We start from the raw sequence: 15,003 nt of genomic DNA on the forward strand, positions 1-15,003 counted from the left end.
ACACAGAGAATCCTAAAGATGCCACCAGAAAACTACTAGAGCTAATCAATGAATTTGGTAAAGTTGCAGGATACAAAATTAATGCACAGAAATCTCTTGCATTCCTATACACTAATGATGAAAAATCTGAAAAAGAAATTATGGAAACACTCCCATTTACCATTGCAAGAAAAAGAATAAAATACCTAGGAATAAACCTACCTAGGGAGACAAAAGACCTGTATGCAGAAAACTATAAGACACTGATGAAAGAAATTAAAGATGATACCAACAGATGGAGAGATATACCATGTTCTTGGATTGGAAGAATCAATATTGTGAAAATGACTATACTACCCAAAGCAATCTACAGATTCAATACAATCCCTATCAAATTACCAATGGCATTTTTTACGGAACTAGAACAAATCATCTTAAAATTTGTATGGAGACACAAAAGACCCCGAATAGCCAAAGCAGTCTTGAGGGGAAAAAACGGAGCTGGAGGAATCAGACTCCCTGACTTCAGACTATACTACAAAGCTACAGTAATCAAGACAATATGGTACTGGCACAAAAACAGAAACATAGATCAATGGAACAAGATAGAAAGCCCAGCGATAAACCCACGCACCTATGGTCAACTAATCTATGACAAAGGAGGCAAAGATATACAATGTAGAAAAGACAGTCTCTTCAACAAGTGTTGCTGGGAAAACTGGACAGCTACATGTAAAAGAATGAAATTAGAATATTCCCTAACACCATACACAAAAATAAACTCAAAATGGATTCGAGACCTAAATGTAAGACCGGACACTATAAAACTCTTAGAGGAAAACATAGGCAGAACACTCTCTGACATAAATCACAGCAAGATCTTTTTTGATCCACCTCCTAGAGTAATGAAAATAAACAAATGGGACCTAATGAAACTTCAAAGCTTTTGCACAGCAAAGGAAACCATAAACAAGACGAAAAGACAACCCTCAGAATGGGAGAAAATATTTGCAAACGAATCAACGGACAAAGGATTAATCTCCAAAATATATAAACTGCTCATTCAGCTCAATATTAAAGAAACAAACAACCCAATCCAAAAATGGGCAGAAGACCTAAATAGACATTTCTCCAAAGAAGATATACAGATGGCCAACAGACACATGAAAGAATGCTCAACATCATTAATCATTAGAGAAATGCAAATCAAAACTACAATGAGGTATCACCTCACTCCTGTTAGAATGGGCATCATCAGAAAATCTACAAACAACAAATGCTGGAGAGGGTGTGGAGAAAAGGGAACCCTCTTGCACTGTTGGTGGGAATGTAAATTGATACAGCCACTATGGAGAACAATATGGAAGTTCCTTAAAAAACTAAAAATAGAATTACCATATGATCCAGCAATCCCACTACTGGGCATATACCCAGAGAAAACCGTAATTCAAAAAGACACATGCACCCCAATGTTCATTGCAGCACTATTTACAATAGCCAGGTCATGGAAGCAACCTAAATGTCCATCAACAGACGAATGGATAAAGAAGGTGTGGTACATATATACAATGGAATATTACTCAGCCATAAAAAGGAACGAAATTGAGTCATTTGTTGAGACGTGGATAGATCTAGAGACTGTCATACAGAGTGAAGTTAAGTCAGAAAGAGAAAAACAAATATCGTATATTAACGCATGTATGTGGAACCTAGAAAAATGGTACAGATGAACCGGTTTGCAGGGCAGAAGTTGAGACACAGATGTAGAGAACAAACGTATGGACACCAAGGGCGGAAAACCGTGGTGGGGTGGGGATGGTTGTGTGTTGAATTGGGCAATTGGATTGACATGTATACACTGATGTGTATAAAATTGATGACTGATAAGAACCTGCAGTACAAACAAACAAACAAAACAAAGCAAAAAAAAAAAGTGGGTGGTGGCCCAATTCTTGGAAATCCCCACCCATTCCCAAATGAGCTGGAATATTCCTCCCACTCATTAGCCTATGAAATTACCCACCCCTGTACAAACTGACAACCCCATACCCTGTTGCCTTTCTTGCCTTCTGAGATGACCCACACTCTGTCTGTGGAGTGTGTTTCTTCTCTCTAAATAAATTCACTTCTTACCTATCAAAAAAAAAAAAAAAAGACTGTGCTTCCACTGCAGGGGGCACGGGTTTGATCCCTGGTCGGGGAACTAAGATCCTGCACGCCATGTGGCCAAAAAATGTAAAAATAAATAAATAAAAAATTAAAAACATACCTAAACACAATATTGTTTGTAAAAAAATAAAATAAAATAGATGTAGTCATTTATGGAATACTCTAAAAAAAGAAGAATGCACATCAAGCCATTAAGAAGATGAATGATCATTTTTACACCATGCCCTTTCTTATTACTCACATTTTTAACCAAAACCACACAATCCCTTTGTACTTTAAAAAGAAATACAGGGCTTCCCTGGTGGCACAGTGGTTGAGAATCTGCCTGCCAATGCAGGCGACACGGGTTCGAGCCCTGGTCTGGGAGGATCCCACATGCCGCAGAGCAACTGGGCCCATGAGCCACAACTACTGAGCCTGCACGTCTGGAGCCTGTGCTCCGCAACAAGAGAGGCCGCGATAGTGAGAGGCCCGCGCACCGCGATGAAGAATGGCCCCCGCTCGCCGCAACTAGAGAAAGCCCTCACACAGAAACGAAGACCCAACACAGCCAAAAATAAATAAATAAATAAATTTATTAAAAAAATTTAAAAAAAAAAAAGAGAGATACAAGTTAGAAATATGTTTCCCAGTAACAGTTCACTGTTAAGGTGCTCATACTCCTTGGCATGGGGTACATCAACTTCATAAGGGGGAGGAGAAGGAGGAGTTGGCCAGCAAAACTTCCTGGACACCCACTGGGACAGGGGTCCAGTGACAAAGGCTGAGGGAGTTACAGCCAAAGACAAAAAAAAATCCCTTTCCCTAAGGGACTTACTGGGCATAATAAGTCTGTGGCTAAAAAAAAAAATGTAACATGAACGATGATTTGATTTACCCCAGCTGTAGGGTTTTAATGGTTTGTGGTTATTATTGATTCTCTGACAACAGCACATGTCATACAATGTAATACTCAAGAGTCCAGACTCTGGGGTCAGAGTATGGTCAACTCTGCCACTTACTAGCTGTGGGGCTTTGGTAAGCTTAGAGTCTCTGGGCCTCAGTTTCCCTCTCTGTAAAATGGGGATAATTGTATTATCTATCTCACAAGGTTAATGTAAAGCACTTAATGCAAAACCTAGTATCTATCATGTACTAGGCACATGCCATTAATTCAAGGGCCATAAATCTAGCTATTATTATTTTCGTTGCTTATTATTATTACAACTAGTTTGGTTATCCATCCACTGCCCTTCACACAAAAGGACAGTGTGATATAGTCTACATTTCTGAGGATGCTCTGACCCACCATTAGTTAGACATGGGTTTTAAGTCACTCGACCAACAAAGAAATTCATGCTTAACCAGCCCCAGGCTTTGCCTACATCACTGACCCACATTTTCAACGCAACAGACTGGGGTGGGAGGGTCTGTGGACCTGAAACAAAGGCGGGCTCACCTGTAAATGCTGACAGAAACAGGCAGTTGTTTAACCAAGATGTCATTCGATCTGCAGAAATGGATACTCCCCCTGCCTACAGCCAGGCTCCCAGGTGACCCTGACCCATGGGACAATTTCTTCTGCAGAGGACACAGGATTTCCAGCTCAGGAGCCGTTCTGTGGCAAAGCTGGAGCTGGTTTCAGTGATCAGACACTCTTGTCCCTCCCACCCCCCGCCCCCTATCTTCCAGGTTTAAGTCCTAAGACGACTGTCAGGGACTCCCAAATCCATCCCCTTTGCCTGAGGGTGGTGTTAGGCAGGAAAGTTCCTAGAATAGAAACTCACTTAAGTCACCTGGAGGAGATGGGGGCTCAGGGTCTGGAGACACAGAGACACAGACACAGAAGGCTGGGGGCCCCAGGCAGCCACCCTGGCTTCCCCTCATGGTGTTTCTACATCTTTCTGGAAACCCAGTCCATGTTCCTGCCTTCACTCCTCCAACTTACACATGAGCTTCACTGGCCACCGAGTCCTAAACCCCAAATCCTACATGCCCTGTTTGCTGCTTCACCAGATTTCACTTGACTAATTCATTCTTCCAGTTCCAATCCCCATGAGAGCAATTAGAGAGTCCCACTCATCTTTCGCAAGCTAGAGAAACTAGTCAGACACTATAGACCCAGGTCAGGTGCTGTAGACAATGGCTATTTAAGCCTATTAGGGAGTTATGAGTGGACAGGCAATGACTGACACCTCTAGTAACCAATAAGACCTAGGGAAGAGACTCTGCTCCCTTCTCATTGGCCAGCACAATGTCTAGAGGCCCTGAACTGACTAGAAGCTGTTCTCATATATAGGTGCAGGGGACCCATGGGGCAGGTAGAAACCTTGGCTGTCTTTTCTGTGACTAAAATACAATTGTATTTTTCTGTGATCTAGACTTTATTCCATAGCTTTTTTCTTATCAGATGTAACTCATAACAAGGATGACCCAAAAAGTCATTTTTATGAGATTATCTGCCTTTTACTACTAATACCGATGCTTTATGTACAGCTCTTTACCCTTTATCAATACAAACTGCTTTCACATATGTTCATTTGTTTGGATCATATACAAGGTGAGGTGTATCTTATTATCTCCTTTCTGTAGAGGCAAATGCAGCTCAGAGAGGTTGAGGGATTAGCCCAAGGTCACAGAGCAAGAAAGTGAGACTGGAATTAGGATCCAGGTTTTCAAACTCTTGGGTCGGTCTTCCTTATATGTTTTTGAACATTCTGTGGGATATTCAAAAAAATATTTCTGAAATGAACTAGATCTCACTTTTTCCCTGTCTCTCTTTTCCATTTTGGAAATCTTTTTACCTTAAGGATCAAGATAAAGTAAAAAAGCAAAACCAAAAGTAAAATGTCTTGATAAATGGGAAAAATTGACAGCAGATATAAGGACCCACCAGTGAAACAATGACCCATTAGCTGAGCCTGTCAGGAAGTGAAAAGTGTCCCACAGAAATTCTCCTTGTTGAAGGGACGCCGGGTCATGACCATTGGGGGCGGGGGTGGTTTATCTCAACCGCATGCAAATTTCAGTGACCTGGGAGCCTGGTCCCCAGGCTGTGAGCTCCCCTCCTGTGCCCCCATTTCCTAGTGGAAGACATCTGCTCCTCTCTGGCCTCTGAGCAGAGGTGGGTGACCCAAGCCATAGGTGGCCAGACTGCCTTAGACTCTGTCCTCCTCCTCGGCCAACAAAAAAGAGTCGAACGTACATCTGGCGTGTGGCAACCTCAGTGGGAGTCTGCACCCACATTCTTGCTTTCAGCCACATTTTTATGGCTGGGAAACTCATCACTGGGTGGCAGTTTGCCAAAGAATGAGCACAATGGGACCAGCCTTGCCATGTAAACCAATTCATGTGTAAAGGCACACGTTTCTGAAACGTGGTAAAAGGGAAAGGTATTTTCTCACTCACAAGAACCCTGAAGCCATTCAAGGCAAATGACTTGCCCAAGGGCAAGCAGCTAACTGCTGGCAAGGGCCGGGCCAAATAGAACCTGGGTCTCTGGACGACTGGAATGAAGCCCAGTGCCTTGATGGAGCCAACACCACATGATTCACTCACCCCAAATGATGTTGGCATCTGCCAGTGAAAGCCAGAGCCAAGATGCAGAAATTGTGAGAGGGTCCTCCTCTTACCTTTCCAAGACTCGTCACTAGCACTCAGAGTCCTTTTTGTTATTTTCTTAAAATTGAAGTATAGTTGATTTACAGTGTTGTGTTAACTTCTGTGGTATAGCAAAGTGACTCAGATATATATATATACATTCTTCTTTATACTCTTTTCCATTATGGTTTATGTCAGGATATATAGTTCCCTGTGCTATACAGTAGGACCGTGTTGTTTATCCATTCTATATGTAATAGTTTGCATCTACTAACCCCAAATTCCCAGTCCATCCATCCCCCATCCTTCTTTTTTGGAACTCCTTCTGAAGCCTGGGCCCCCCAGGGAAATACCCACAGAGTGAGTAAACAAATGAACCCAGACCAATCATCCCCAAAATAATGGAATCAAGCCAAGGTGTCAGGGCCGGCCGAGGGCTTAAAAACGTGTCCATAAGAATTCATCCTGAATCCACATGTGTTGAATCAGAAGACTGTTATACTGCCCCATGCCCCTTGGGAAAGGATGTAGAAGAACAGTGGGTGATCCATGTTGGCAAAGATGTTGCCGAGCGGGAAGCAGGGACAACGGGATAAACCTCTTTCTGGGCGTCTGGAATTCTGGAAGGTGCTTCTGCCCTCAACAGTGATCACCGGTCATGGCAAAAGGTTGACGGTCCCTGGCCAAAACTGTAATTGGGATGGCATGATTTTCTGCAGAAACACAGCAGAGAGGCAGAATACCCCTTCCTTCCTTGGAGCCTACAAGGTCTCCTGTCTTAAATAGCTGCCTGTTTGGGGCAGGCTTTCTACATATAAAAATGTCAGGTGTCAGGGGCTGGGTGGAGGGCAGGGAGAGGCAGGAGGGGGACACTGGTGCCTGACCCCATGCACGACAGGCCCTTGCACCCCCAGCAGGCGAGGTGCACTGCTGACATCAGGTAGGGGGTCCCTCCTCACCTGACTTGCCCCAGGTAGGGCAGGACAACGCCTCCTTGTTTTGGTGGCAGACAAGTGTCTGTGGTCAGGAGCCACAGAGACATGTGCCACAGACTACACAGACCATTCCCAAAGACCAGCGCCACCCAGATCAACGGGGGCTGCACGACATTAGCAAATGAAGAATGTTGAAACAGGGACAAATTGTCATCCACTTCATGCATTCACTTTCCACCTAGAAACACAAGGCATAAACAGTTCCACTATACACAGAATAATGGCGGGTATGCAAAACATTCTTTCATGGTGCACTTCAACGTGGCTTGGTGTTGGGACCAAGAGTAAGTTGAGTCCTTTGCAACAGGTTGGCCTTCTGGGACCAAATCTGCAGACAGCCTTGTTCAGAAAGAGCGCCCAAAGTCTAAGCTTGAAGTCTGGAAGAAGTGGGCCCAGGCGATGCCTCTCCAGGCCCTCCCTTTATTGGATCAGATGTTTCCTCCATAAACAGGTAAGCTCAAGTTCCCCAGACTCTGGCTTTGGGACGGGGAAAGCAGGAACCAACCTGGCTTCTATATAATATGAGCATTTGTCTAAAGCCACTTTCTGGATGCTTTGCCACCTGGAGATGTAACCCAAGTCCGAGGAGCCTTCATTTTCATTTTCAGTGTAAGCACATGGTACCCACGTTATCTGGCCTCGAGGTCACTCTGTCCTCCCGTTCCTGGTTCAGTTCCTGAGAGGAGACTGAACTGCACACCCTGGGCCACTGGGATCCCCTTGGCGTCTCCTTGCTGCCTCACACCCGCCCCATCTGGAAATTACCAAGTCCTTACGGACTTTGCTCTTTATTCATCCACAAAGAATGTTAAGAATCCATTTTTCAAGAACTGAATAGAAACCCCCTCGTCACCATATCAGGGCGGCTGTTCCACGCCAACTCAGTAATTGCCCTGTTTCTAGTGCCTTTTTTCCCTCCACCAAAACCAACTTAAGCTGATTACCATCATCTCAAACAACCTCACTGGCCTCTAGATATATCCATTTAATATGGCCAAGACAAGCAGACAACTGCTGTTTTCAAAAGACGATCTGACAGATTCTATTCACTTTCAAAGTAGCTCTCCACGGCTGGAATAATTATCTTTCATTTCCCTCATTCTGACACCTTTCAATGATTTGTTGACATCTGAAGAGTTATGGGCAATCTTAGGAGAGGCAGCTGGACTTTCCACCCCCAAAGACACAAATACAGAAAGGATTCCCATACAGCATCTGAAATAACTCTGTTCTTTGCAAATGGATATCCAAATCTGCATGTTAATAGGGGCACTTTTATCTTCAAATATAACCTCAGAAGGAGAAAGGGGGGGGCCGGCATTCATTTAACTGGTTCGCTGCCAGCTCAAGAGAAAATGCACCTTTCTCTCAAAACCTGGGTTCCCTCACTTGACCAATAAAAACAAACAAAACAAAACCAGAGCCAATATCCTGAGTTTTCAAACATCTGATGTTTGGTGCCGTCTTCTGTTGAGGGAGAACAGCAGGAGAAACCCAAGCAAACGGCAAGAGGCCTCCACTGTTTCATCTGTGGCCAACAGGGTTTTAAGTGGGCACCACCGGCATGATGACTAAGAATAATGTGCACTTCTATAGCCCTTTCTTGATGGGGTCTCTAAGTGCCTTCCCAGTGAGCACAGGCCTCAGGCTGCTGGAAGGAGCTGGCCACAGGGATGAGCTTCCTGCCTTGGGTCACAGCTCCAGTTCCTATCTCAGCACAAAGAGGCACACTGTCTTTCAAACCTGGACCAAATGGGGTCGGGGGAGTTTTTAAAAGACAATATGTATAACATATTGATATATTATCCAACTACAAGAATAGAGTCTATCGCAAGCAGGATAGATAGGTAATGCCAATGTCTCTGGATTCTTTTCTCTCTCTTCTTGGATTTCTCCCTCCCCCAAGTTGAAAACTTCAGTGGGCAATTCTAGTAGTCTGTCAGGCTGAGTGCTTGGTAGATTTCAGCATAGGGAACTAGTGCCCTGAGGGCAAGCAAGGATGGGATTCACCTGCCATAGTTCTCCGAGGTAAATAAACAAAAAGGCAATAGAAAAGGGAAATGGAACAAGCAGGCTGAAGTTTTCAGCCTGGAGTGATCACAGCCCGGAGCCTGTCTGTGGTGGTCGGGAGCCTTCCACACCCACACTGCTGGGGATCCAGAGGTGGCTGGACCAGGGGAGGGGCTGCCAGGGAGGACTTGGCAAGGAAACCGGCGGTGGGGACTGGTTTGCCTTCAGAGAGTGCACGGCAGTGAGACTGCTGGAGTTGAAGGCACTCGTTTGAGTTTTCCAGCTCCTATCAGATCGCAGCCACCCCCCATCCCGTCTAGCCCCCAAAAGAGGCAAGCCTCCAAGGACCTGAGAACACATCATCCACTGGTCACTTCTCTTCCCCGGCTTTTAGCCACAGTCTCTCAGTCAACAGCGCCCCTTACTGGCCAGTGGGCTGTAAAGCCACACAACTCTGGGGCTCCTCCCCAAATTGCAACCTGGAAATTGACATATATTTGTATCAACTCTATTTATAGAACTTGGAGCACAGGGGGAATAGAAGCTCTTGCAATCCCAGCTCAAGGCTCCCGACAACTCCTCTGTCTTGAATTCTGGTCTCGGCAAAGTTGGGTTTATCTGCAGCAGGTTTATCATCAGGGGAGCTGCTTCTCCCAGGAGACCAATAACCACAAACACACTGTGTGTGATCGTAGCAGATCCAAGCATCAAGAAGCCTTCATCAATATCAAACATCCTGGCGGGAGAATCTGTTCCCTGCGAGCAGGATGGATTTGAATTCTAAGTGGTTGAAGTCAGAGGGCAGTCATTAAAAGCCAGAGAGGGATTGGCCCCTTGCTGAATTTCTCCAAAGAAACCCTCCGGATTAAAGGTTCATTAGCAAAGCGCAGTGGGTCAGCTGATCACTGGAGAGAGATGAAGGCTGGCAGAGGCAGCAGCTGGGCGGGCGGGGAAAGCTGACCTGGGTTATTTTGGGTGAGGGGCGGCACACAGGGAGACAGAGAGGTGGAGGGAGTTTATTTTGGTTGAGGAGCTTTATTTTGCTTTCTTGCTTGTGAGGATTCAATCCCCCTGGGTAATTTAAAGTTCGTGAAGAACTCCGGAGTTCCCTAGAGGGAAAGCGCCATCACAAATAAAATAAAGAGGTCACCGTCCTTGTGTTAGTGGAGAAGGGTGTCCAAGGCGGTGCCGTCAGGTTCTTAGGTTTTTAGCTAACAGGGTTAGGTACCACTTGCAGGCATTCTAGGGAAGCTGCTTCTCAGGTTTGGGGGATTGTTGTGTGTTTGGGGAGCATTTATTGTTCTGGCGACTGTGCTGTGAATTTCCGTCTGTTACTTCATTTAATTCTCACAACAGATCAAATGCACTAATTAATGTATTCTGAATCCATATGTGCTTAATCAAAATAACTTTATAATGCCCACCACCGCTCTTGGAAAATGGGGGTTAGTTTAGCTGACTGCTCTGAGTCAGGCTTCTTAATCCCTCCCAAGGCCATTGTCAATATGTTGTACCCTATTCAGGCGTCAGCAGTGACTTCCCATGCCTGCTGCATCAAGTCTGACTTCCTCTGCCTTCCTGGCCAAGCCTTTTATAACACTCTTCTTCTGCCCCCTCTTCTTCCAGCTTCTCCCCTATGTCTCCGAACAAATTCGTAACCCCAGGACTGGGTCCAGTGTCCCAGATGGGAGGGGTGTGACATTCCATAATCAAACAGTCTTGCTATTATCTAGTAAAACACATCGAGACTCATAGAACATACACACTGTCTTTTATTTCAACTTTGGATGTTACTTCCCAACACATACAGAGTCTGCAGGCACGGGGGGTCTGCGGAGTGCTTTCCCAATAGGCATGCACGCGCCTCAGTTCCGGACTCTTGAGCAACACCATGCAATCATCTGCTTAAGAAGAAGAGAAAACTACACTCCCTGTTGTAAAACTGTGTCCAATGCTGGGAAATAAAGCAACAGACCGTCCTTCAAAGCCAGGCTGAAACACTAACAGGCCCACTCAGGGTTATCACATTATCCATGAATTATTATTGAGTAGGCCCATTTTCTGATGTCACATGTAACCCTGTAGATTTTTTTAAAACATCTTTCCTTTAATTTTTAAATAATTTCAAAAGTATAGAAAAGGTGCAAGGATAGTACAAAGAATTTTATGTCCTAATTTATTTGAGAGTAAGTTGCAGATATAATGCTCCGTCACTCTAAAATACTTCACTGTGTAGTTCCTACAAACCAAGACATTCTCTGTCATAAAATACAGCCCTTAAAATGAGGAAATTAATATGATAGATGCTACCATCGAATCTTCAAATGCCATTCAGTTTTCTCCAGTTGTTTCAATAATGCCCCTCATGGCCAAAGGACCCAATCCAGGATTCTGCATCGCACTTAGTGGTCACATCTCTCAAGATTCCTCCAATCTGGAGCAGTTCCCAACTGCCTTTCATGACCTTGACACATTTGGAGATTACAGGCCAATTATTTTGTAGAATGTGTGGATTTTTCAGATGACTCCTCATTATTAGACCCAGACTGTGCATCTTCTGGGTATATACTGAAAATAATTGAAAGCAGGGATTCAAAGAGGTATTTGTACAACCATGTTGATAATGGCATTATTCACAATAGCCAAAAGGTGGAAGTAACCCAAGTGTCCATCAGCAGATGAATGGATAAACAAACTGTGGTCTATCCACCAATGGAATATTATTCAGCCATAAAAAAGGAAGAAAATTTTGACACAGGCTACATCATGTGAACTTTGAGGACATTATGCTAAATGAAATAAACCAGGCACAAAAGGACCAATACTGTGTGATTCCACTTACAAGGCACCTAGAATAGTCAAATCCATAGAGACAGAAAGTAGAATGGTAGTTGTCAGAGGCTGGGGGAGAGGAGGATGGGGAGTTGTTGTTTAATGAGTGCAGAGTTTCTGTTTTACAAGAGTTCTGTGGGTGGATGGTGGCTAGGGTTGCAGACAATGTGGATGTACTTAATGCCAATAAACTATACCCTTAAAAGTGGTCAAGTTGTAGGGCTTCCCTGGTGGCGCAGTGGTTGAGAATCTGCCTGCCAATGCAGGGGACACGGGTTCGAGCCCTGGTCTGGGAAGATCCCACATGCCGCGGAGCAGCTGGGCCCGTGAGCCACAATTACTGAGCCTGCGCGTCTGGAGCCTGTGCTCCGCAACAAGAGACGCAACAAGAGAGGCCGCGATAGTGAGAGGCCCGCGCGCCGCGATGAAGAGTGGGCCCCGCTCGCTGCAATTAGAGAAAGCCCTCGCACAGAAACGAAGACCCAACACAGCCATAAATAAATTAATTAATTAATTTTGTTTAAAAAAGTGGTCAAGTTGGTAAATGTTATGTTATGTGTGTTTTACCACGATTTTAGAAAGCAAATAAGTTGTCTCTTCACCTCTAGAGTGGGGAGGGGGTGGTTGTGAAAATTAAATGAAATAATATACATAAAGCACCAAGTATGAGGTTCAGTGCATGGTAGGTGCTTAATAAATGACAGAAAGCATGATGGTTTTACAAGGTGCTTAGGAAATATTGGAGAAATTCACTAATTCATTAAGAGATACATTTTGTTCTCCTTCGAGAAAAGCCTTCTGAGTTTTGTATGATGGGGAATGGAGGGGAGGAAAGTTGGAAGAGTTCGGCCAGACTTTGGTGCAGAGGTAAAACGGGGACTGCTGACAGAGCATGTGACTGACCACATTGCAAGGGTCCCTCCCACCGCCTCTGAAGTTGGTCCTTGAGAATCATTTCTCTGGCAAAAGCATCATCTCCAGCAGGCCCCTCCGTAGAACTACATATGTTAACCTAGAGGGAGAATCCTATAACACCCTAATCCCCATTAGCAAGGAGTGTGTGGCTGGATTATCTTGCTGTCACCTGGCAGGAAGCAGGATCCTGCAGAGAAGGGCACCCATTAGGCATATTGTGATGGGGGAGAGGAGTAGGGAAGGCCGGGAGAATGGCATGTGGTCCAGAGGCAATGCCCAGATGGAGGGCACAGTCAGCTCCCAAGTTCAAAGGAAAAGCCCAAGCTTCGCTCTAGACCACCTGCTCTAACGCCATCCACGCTCAGCACATCACAGCCTACAGTATGCACCGCCTTGTTGATGCTTCCGGCAACTCTGTGAGGCAGGTATCACCAGCTGCATTTTACAGGCACGAGACTGAAACTCAAAGCAGTTCGGTGGCTTTTGGTGAACAGCGAGCAGCCCGCAGGGACTCAAATCCGGCTCTTCTGATGTCTCCATTTGGCATTCTTGGCAAAACTGGTATCTGTACATTACTAATAAGAGCTAACATTTAGCCATTACTATTATTATTATAACTACTGCCACTATGATGGGCACTTTTAGTGCCTATTTACATATGCAAGCTCATTTAATCTCCATAACAGCAGTGCTATGTAGGTATGATTGTTATCTTCATTTTACAGATGAGGAAAGAGCTAGAATCGTAACCACACAGCCAACAAGGGTGTAACCAAGCACATGGCAGTCTAGATGAGATGCCACACAAGGACATTCTCCACGGACAAGTCATTTTTCCAGCAGTCCTGTGCGCTAGCTCCAGTGCTGGGGGCCAGGCCCCACCCCGCCCATTTCACCTTTTCACAGTATCACAGTTTCCAGTCTGCAGCTGCCCACCAACACCTGCCCCAGGGCTTTTGGGTGGATTTTTCCCCTGAGATGGGGCAGATCCCATCATGGCATTGGTTTGGGGGACTAAATGAATTTGGGTCTAAGTGAATTGCAGTGCAAACTATCAGAAAATCATATTTGTCTCCTGAAAAGTTTCAATAGAAGAAAGTGCTATTTATTTTGCTGATTTTAGAGCTTTTACCTGATCGTTATTTTGTTTTGTGCATTCGTCTTATTTTAATATGCGTATATTATTTATAACTTACATAGATGTTTGTGTATTACAATAATACTCATATATTAAATATTGTTATATTTTAGAAGGATTCATTTTGCTTTTTTCTTTTTTTATTGAAGTATAGTTGACTTACAATGTTGTGTTAATTACTGCTGTACTGCAAAGTGATTCAGTTATACATATGTATACATTCTTTTTCTATATATATTCTTTTCCATTATGGTTTATCATAGGATACTGAGCATAGTTCTCTGTGCTATACAGTAGGACCTTGCTGCTTATCCATTCCTTATATAAAAGCCTACATCTGCTAAGCCCAACTTCCCACTCCATCCCTCCTCAAACCCCCTCCGCCTTAGGAAACATCAGTTCATAACACCTAAAGTATAGAATAATGAGCTGGCAAAATTATCATTATTGGTTGTCATGTAAAGTTTTATTCTACCCTTCAACCACCCAGAAAACAGTTTTTAAAAAATTTTTTGGATATATAATGTGTATGTGTGTTGTACATCAAACGAAATAAAATGTTTTAAATCTTTACTTAGAATATGAGAATCTTTGCAAATCTTGAGACACCAGGGGTATCTCATATTCAGATTTTACAGAACTGTGAATTCCTGGCATTGTATGAAAGACCTGTGCCTCCTAGGTTAAGAATTTGGTTAACTGTAAGTCCCGACTCTGCACTTTAGCCCACCAAATTGCTTTGGAATTACTGGACTACTTCAATCTTCATTCTTATGTCCATAAACTAGCCTACCAGAGGGGTAGGAGGGAGGAATAACTACTATTTATTATCTCTCCATGTGTATGTATGTACATACGCATAAAGAAGACTCTCCCCTTCCAAAGGAAAAGAACTAGCATAAAGCATCTCCTGGAGAGAAGACAGAGTCAGGCGAGAAGGATGCTGGCTGAGACAGAGGCAGGTGGGTACCATGTTGTCCAGGAGCTGAGCTGGAACTGAAGTGCCCAAGTGCCCATGCCTTTGCTTCTCAGCTACATCTCAGGCAAGGGGATGTGTCAATTCACTGTAACAAAATGACCCACTGAGAATATTTTGCTGGCAAAAAACACCCCCCCCAAAAAAAGAGTTACATCATCTCAACAGCGAAGGCACGTAATGTTGAAATTTAGGAATGGTATTTTTTCCCTGGTTAGCTGTTTTTCAAATGAGTTAACATCAAAAATAGAAGCCATTTCTGACAAGGGGCTGAAAATATGTGTTTGGCACACATTTATCAGTGACATGAGTCTGTGGCTGAGATTTTCACCATGCACAAAGCTCAGGACTTCTTGCCACGCGACCCGGGTCTAAACAACACAAAAACCTTCATGGAGCCTAATTTTATC

Source organism: Balaenoptera physalus (genome assembly GCF_965194825.1).
Source record: "Balaenoptera physalus genome assembly, chromosome: 4".
In the NCBI taxonomy this organism is placed as follows: Eukaryota; Metazoa; Chordata; class Mammalia; order Artiodactyla; family Balaenopteridae; genus Balaenoptera; species Balaenoptera physalus.